The sequence below is a fragment of the Gossypium hirsutum genome, chromosome A02 (assembly GCF_007990345.1).
Source record: "Gossypium hirsutum isolate 1008001.06 chromosome A02, Gossypium_hirsutum_v2.1, whole genome shotgun sequence".
NCBI lineage: Eukaryota > Viridiplantae > Streptophyta > Magnoliopsida > Malvales > Malvaceae > Gossypium > Gossypium hirsutum.
In genome coordinates this window covers 17360264-17368373 of record NC_053425.1, presented here as the reverse complement: position 1 = coordinate 17368373, position 8110 = coordinate 17360264, and the positions used below count along the sequence as shown (strand labels likewise).

General features: G+C 31.7%; 1 long non-coding RNA gene across 1 annotated transcript; it reads right to left on the bottom strand.

Moving 5' to 3' along the window:
- Positions 1-3714: 3714 nt before the first annotated feature.
- On the bottom strand, positions 3715-6396 carry LOC107951117 (uncharacterized). Its single transcript, XR_001698329.2, has 3 exons — positions 6006-6396; positions 4706-5010; positions 3715-4544 (listed from the first exon to the last, which is right to left on the bottom strand). It is a non-coding gene; the product is annotated as an uncharacterized lncRNA (long non-coding RNA).
- Between the last annotated feature and the right edge of the window lie 1714 nt (positions 6397-8110).

Here is an 8110-nt window from a genome sequence, read left to right as displayed (position 1 = left end):
GTTGTTGTTTCATGTTAAATTTAGATGAACGATGGTAGATGAGTGTTTGAACTATAGAAATAATCATATGTGAGCATTAGGTGCTAAGGGTAAAGAATCGGCTACCTTATTATGTGCCAAGACCGAATGTGAATTTGGTTATGTTTGAGTAATTTATGTGCTTAAAATTGATGTAGTATAAATTATCATGTCCTTGCCGAATATATATTTGATCAAAGAGGAGTTTGTTATTGAATATTGGTTCGGCTACTAAGCTAGGAAATAATTGTTGGAAACATGGTATCTAAGCACTTATGTAGATATATATATGGCACTTTAAGTAAAATTGTTCATTTGATAAAGTTGGCTAATAGTTCAAGTAAGGATTACTCTATTTGAGAATGTACATGAATTGAGGGTTGATGTTTAAGTGAGGTAAGTATAGGTATATTCGGCTTGTAGTTTTATAAATGTGATATGAGTGTTTTGTTTTGTAAATGAGTAGTATGTTATGAATGGTTCTAAAATATATATGGATGCCATGTGATTGTGGTTGATTGGGAAGCAAATTGTTTGATTTAGCTCAAGAGCTTAGAGGATCAAAGTTGGATAAGGGAAAGGAAAAAGTGATCGAATAGCCGTTGAAATCGTTCGACAACTTCCGAGGTAAGTTTTAAGTGATTAAACGTTGAGTAAATTCAATCATAATGAGTTGATTTAATAAGATATGATGTGGCCATGATATGTCTTAAACTCAAATGGTAAGTTCATAAGTGTTTGGACTTGGAAATTTAAGAGCAAATTGTAATAATTTGCTTAGGACAGCAACAGTAACGTGATTTTGGAAAATCACTATAAATGGTTGGTGTGGAATTATAGGCTGAATGAAATATTTAATCAAAGATTAATTAGTCTAGTTTCTTATAAAAGAGACCGTGTAAGCAAAGAAATTTCCTATAAAGAGATATTTAAAGTTGTGTGAGACAGTGTCAGAATGACTCCGAAATCCCCTGTTCTGTTTTTAGAAAATCATTATAATTTGTACAAAAATGGTTATAAGATAAAATTTATATGCTTAGACTCCTTAATGAGTCTAATTTCAAATTAAATCAAATAGAACATATTTTGAATTCTGTACAATGAGAAATTTGATTCGTAGTGAAGAGTGGTCAGATTAGTCAAACAGTGAAACAGGGGAAACTTTAAGAAAAATCTGGTATTGATTGGCCAAACCTAAAATTCTGAAAATTTTATGGATGGAATATATATGAGTCTATATTCAGGGAAAATTAACGGCAATTGATTTTGAGTTTTGTAGCTCCAGTTATAAATAATTTAGTGACTATTGCTCAGGAAAACAGCTTGTAGTGAATATGTGAATTTGTTGTAAACATTGATGAAACTATTTGAGTTGCTTATAAGCTATTGCTGAAATTGATGTACAAGATAAATATATATATGTGTGGTAAAGCCGAATGGCTAATGTGAAATATATATGAGATATGTATATGTGGTAAAGCCGAATGGCTAGTGTGAAATATATATGAGATATGTATATGTGGTAAAGCCGAATGGCTAATGTGAAATATATATGAGATATGTATATGTGGTAAAGCCAAATGGCTAATGTGAAATATGTATAAGATATGTATATGTGGTAAAGCCGAATGGCTAGTGTGAAATATGAATGAGATATGTATATGTGGTAAAGCCGAATAGCTAATGTGAAATATATATAAGATATGTATATGTGGTAAAGCCAAATGGCTAGTGTGAAATATGAATGAGATATGTATATGTGGTAAAGCCGAATGGCTAGTGTGAAATATGCATGAAATATGTATATGTGGTAAAGTCGAATGGCTAGTGTGAAATATGTAGGAGATGTGTGTATATTGTGGCCGAATGACCAAATGTGAAAGGTATGTATTATTAAATATTTGATGAGGCAAATGAATTACAAATATAACAGTCGATGTGAATGTTGTAACATGTGATTAAATGTACATGAAACTTGGAAATATATTCCGGGTAAGACCCGATGACTACGTGTGGAGATTATGTCCGGGTAAGACCCGATGACTACGTGTAGAGATTTTGTCCGGGTAAGACCCTATAACTACGTGTGGGGACTATTCGAGCTAAAGGTTTCGCTGAAGATTCGAGTAAAGCATAAGATTATACGACTTCACAGTAACAATTGGTAATAAATACGTCCAATGCGTTAAGCTGGTCAGGTATGTATTTTGAGATTATATTTAAGCTTGATTTGGACTAAATCACAAGGTCGTTATGTGATGCATATGTGAGTAAAGCAATAAGACTGTTCTATGATTATTGTGCGTTTGGTCAATGTGGAAAGTTAGGTGAAAATATGTAATGTACCTATGTTTATAAGAGATCACTATCAAGTGAGAATTTATCTGCCTATTATATATGATGAGATGGGCATATTCGGTAAAGTGATGGTATGCCCGAAGGAAGAGTGAAATAAAAATACGAACAACTATGTTATAATTTGATTGTTATCTGTTGACACTGCTTAAAACTTACTAAGCATTGTAATGCTTATTCCGTTTACTTTGTTTCCTCTGTTTTATAGATCTCATTTGGAAGCTACAGGCTCGGGGATCGTCAGCAACTAGTCACACTATCACTATCCACTGCTTGTTACTGTTATGTTTTGAATTATTTTATGGCATGTAAAGAATAGACCAGTGGCCAAAGAATATTTTGGTTAATGTATATAAGCCATGCAAAAATGGCATCTTTTGAATGTGTACTTATAGCAGTTAAATTGTATCCCTGACTGTCTTTAGTATTTACTAAAGGAACGTTCTTTATAAAAAAAATATTCAAAATTTTTACTGTTCGGATATGAGCTTCAAGTCCAGTAATGCCCCCTTACCTATTCCGACGACGGATACGGGATAGGGGTGTTACATCATCCATTTAATTCTTTAATACAAAAGAAATGAAATGCCCATCATGGAACATTTACCTAAACCATTATCATGGAACATTTACCTAACCCATTATCCTGGAATATTTACCTAATCCATTATCATGGAACATTTACCTAACCCATTATCAATTTGTATCAATTTGTACCATAAATTATGGATATCAAGTGCTCATATTGTCTACAACAACATGATGGCTGGCCACTTCATGTAAAATGGGAGGTTTGTCATGCAAATCCTCCTATTTTGCACTCCTATTTATTTGGCCACTTCAATTTAGCCTATAGCATTTTCAAACATTTTCACATAGGTTCTATTTCATAATTTCACCCCCTTTTTCTTATGGAACAAAAATTAACTAAAATTGTCGGGTTCTATCTTAAGCTTGGCTTTCTAGAGGCCCACTAACATAATTAAACTTATGCCAACATTCACAGAATTCCTAAAAATTGGGGCATTACAAGACTAATTTCATAAATCATGAAACTTTTAACACCAAAAAGAATCAATTAACGAGAAATTTCTGTACTTGCAAAAATATCATCAGTATACGAGTTTACCTTTTAGTACAATAAAACACATACGCAAGTCAAAGATATAATTATTAAAAAAGATAACTACTCAACAAAAAAATAGGTTTCATCTAATCTAACATTTTCCTCAGGAGACAAAGCAAATCCACAGAAAAAGATACAATTTTTTTTTAATTTAAGTTTAATTAAATATTAAAATTCTTAACAATTTAAATAGTAACTCCTACTTTTAGAAACCATTGAAGTTTAATATTTGGAACTTGTATTAATAGAAATAATGCTTCTAGAAAAGCACAGCAAAAATAGCATCTACCTCTCACGAGTTTCATCAATACACTAAAACGGGAGCTATTTAAATCTAATTACCAAAGGACAATTTTTTAACTTATGAATCTACCAAGTTGGGGGGTTTTCCTTTACAAACAAAGGCTGAACTTGGGGGAACTTTATCATGTGTGATGTTCATCTGCAAAATCAAAGTTAGTAAAAATATAAACCATCCTCTTTGTTTTGATCCTTTATTTAAACTATCTGAATTACAATCTAACAAATAAGTCTGTCGATGACTACGATTGTTCAACGTGATTAGTAATCGCATCAGGGCAAGATTTTGCTTGTAGAAGCTCCAATCGGTTGACTGGTGGTGCGAATTGTAGTATGTAGTCCTCATTTGAATCCAACAAAAGAAAAAGAACAATCACACAGTTATTATCTAAAATATTAGCTCCATAAGATTTACTAAGATAAGGAACTACAAAAACTTCCATGATGCTCCAAGTTGATTTTCCTCCATCATATAAACTACTATATATTTCTACCAAAAAACAACCAAAGTGGCGAAGTTGAAGCCATAGAGTAGCGAAGTTGTTGTATTGGCATCGCAGACCAAAGGGGTGCTGATGATACTTGATTTTATTCAATCTTATAAATAATTATACATTTCTATCAAAAACAAACAAAGAGGTTCAAGCACATGTTGAAATGGAAATGGAAATTAGAATCTTACTCTCTTTGACTATTCCGTAAAGCTAGCACAGTACCTCATCAGCAAATGCCAGGCAAACTCCTCCTTAAAGATGAGTTTTAAACAAGGAAATAAGCGACTAATAGCACAAAGAGTCAATGAAATTGGAAAAGGGAAGCCATAAAAAAGGAAAAAAAACCAGTTCAGAGTATGTATATAGCCTAAAACCTTTGTTGCACATGAGTAGTTCTTAATTGATTAATTACCTTTGAGTTGGCACTTTATCATCAGCAGATAGACAGTTTCCAGGCTTCTTATTTGGGAACTTGGCTACAGAATGGGCCTTTCTAGACTTTTCATTTGGAAACTTGACTGAAGAATTACATAGTCCCATCGACATTTTGGAATCTCTTTTGCACAAGGGAAATGATAGCTTTTGTGACAAGACTTCACATAACAGCCAAGTGCAGCACCCTTTAGTCCACATCTGCTGCACTTCAGCTTTGCACCCTTTGCCAGTTCTAGTTTAAGGTTCTTAACATTGTCACCAACAAAATACACTTGAGGTGCCCTGTATTTGAAGACAATATAAGTGTATTTCTAGCAGCAAGAAAGCTACAACAAAAAGAAAAGGCTAACCGTGTCAAAATAAAACATTACCATAATATATAAACAAGTTACACTGAAAATACCATCTTCCCCAACAAAAACCCATAATTTCCCTTTCACTTAAACATTATACAATTCAAAGTTTCCAATAAAATACCATTCAATACACGAGTTGTGAACATGTATAACATTTGAGCCAAATGATCAATCTCCTATTACTGGTTTTCCATTGATATAATGTAACATCATTCCAGTGGCCTAGGAAATTTATAAGAATGCAAGCTCTGGTAACTTCCTTATATGAGGAAAGTCAAAAAATTTCAAAATATTATCTTAAAGATAAATTTTAATAAAAGGGAGAATCAAGTAAATGCTCAACAGGACCTTCCTCAGAGATTTTAGAGGACTGGCAAAATTCACAAATAACCCTATTTCCATTCATGTTCTCTGATGTCACAAGCAAACCAGTACCAGCAAGAGGTGCTTCATTTTGAGAATTAATTGACAATCAGAAGTCACAATGTTTTGAGCTGCATAACTACCAAGCAAAACCCCATAGCCAAATATATGTTCTATTAATTGACAACAGAAACAACATTGATAAAAATGCTAAGTGAAAACAGTATGCCTTTGGGGGAAAATTCGCACGAAGAATAAATGCTTCCTAGAATTAACAAAAGAGTAATGGGTTATCATAATATTGCAAAGCTCATCTATTGTAAATTAAAATTAGGCAGCAACTAATTGAAAATTCGATGAACAAAAAAAGAGGGGAAATCATAGGATCGCCATTCTCCCAGTGTAAATAAATTGGGCAGGAAGCGCATAAAGCACTCATTTCAGATTATAGTTTACTACTACAACATGATTTTGAGGTTTGTGAAACTGATCAAATCCAATATATATGAAATGGAAACAAGAAAGGAGGAGATGAGATCGAGCCAGATCTGGGAATACCTTCAGGGATTGTAAGAAGAGGCTGAGAAGAGCAATCGTAAAGGCAAGGTGGGTAAGTGTTGGAAGTGTGGCTGAAGGCTAAATCCTTCCATGAAATGCCAATACAGAGGTGGACCCACTATGTAGCCGAATAGCAGAAGCCCAATAGACACAACCCCACCTTCAACGCTGCCATCTGGTTCAATGCCATCTCTTTTATCTTAGAGTCTAACTGGAAACCAAATCAAGACTGAAGCAATTTGATGCCAACTCAAGACTGCCATCTCAATTTCTTGATTGAAAAGAGCAATGGAGGGGTGAGATTGGGGGGTGTTTTGAGGATACCAATTTTAGGGGAAAAAATTAGGCATTTCAGAGGGGGAAAATTTAGGATAAAACCGCGCATTTTTTTTTTGGGTGAAATGATTTTTTGTGGCGTTTTTATAAAAAACGCTGCTATTGTTAATTTTTTGCGGCGTTTTTTATAAAAACGTCACAAAAAATTATTTCATTTTAAATAAAACGACTCTATTTTGTTATGCTAAAAATTTTTTATTTTGTCTATTAAAAATGATTTGTTAAGTGATTTTATAAAATATTTATTATTACTATTTTTATAAATTTGTTTTTATAAATAAAAAAATCAAGTATTCTGGAAATAAATATCGTATATTTTAATAAGAAAACAAATAATTAAATGGCTGTAATTAATTATTAAGTTAGAATTATCCAATGTAAGCAATTAATCTATCACATATCAAATTTTTATTAAAGATTGAGATGTTAATCATGATTTTTATATTATTTTTTTCCGATCTAATCTCCATTTCATTAGAGATATTTCTTCCTAACTAAAATATTACTATTTTGCTAGATGTTCGGTGTGGAATGATTTTAGTTTTTTTATTTTATTTTTATTTGTTATAATTTGGTCCTATCCAAAATAGATAGTTAATTATCCATATCAATCTGTTATTTTTATTTATTTATTTATCAATGTTTTTTTTAAATCTAATATTTAAATATATCAAATGGTTTAGATTAAATATTTTTAAATATAAAAGTATTAATTGATTGTATAAAATTTCATCATTTAACAAATCTTAAGTAAACTTTAAATCCTAAATCATTTAATATATATAAAGCCTAAATCCTAAACCATTTAATATATATAAAGTCTAATCCTTAAGTAAACCTAACACTTAACCCCTAAGCCCTAAGCCTTAAACCCCAATCCTTAAACCATAATCCATAAACCTTAAAATAGTAACTCATACACTTTAAACTCTAAACCATATACCCTAAATCATAAACCCTAAACTATAATAATACTTAATTCAATATTTTAAAATTAATACTATCTCTTTTATAATTATATAAGAAAATATTTATCATATAAATTAAAAAATACTAATTAATCTAAACCCTAAACTCATAATCTCTAAACCCTAAACTATAAATCCTAAAACATAAACCCTGAACCCTGAACCTTGAACCCCTAACCCTTAACCCCTAACACTTAAACCTTAAATCACAACCCTTAAACCACCCTTAAACCATAATCCCTAAACCCATAACTCATAAACATTAAACCCTTAACCATATACCATAAACCCTAAGCTATAATGATAATTAATTCAATTTTAAAATTAATACTATCTCTTTTATAATTATATAAGAAAATATTTAACATATAAATTAAAAAAAATTAGTCATATACCAAAAATCTTTAAAATTATTTTAAATAATAATATTTTAATTTTTTCCATTTTTTGTGGCGTTTTTCAAAAAACACCGCTAAAAATCAAGCATTAGGAGCGTTTTCTAAAAAGCGCCACTAAAGGTGTACATATAACGGCGTTTTTAAAAAAGCGCCGCTAATACGCGATCTTTAGCGGCGTCTTTAATAAGTGCCACTAAGGCCACTAAAGGCTCAATACAAAACGACGGCGTTGTGTTAAATTTTTTCCGGCGCTTTTTAAAAAAACGCCGCTAAAGATCAAGCATTAGTGGCGTTTTTTTTAAAAGCGCCGCTAATGCTCATTCTTTAGTGTTTTTTTACAAAGCGCCGCTAATGCTTGTTCTTTAGCGGCGTTTTTCATTCAAACTCTACTAAAAACCTGTTT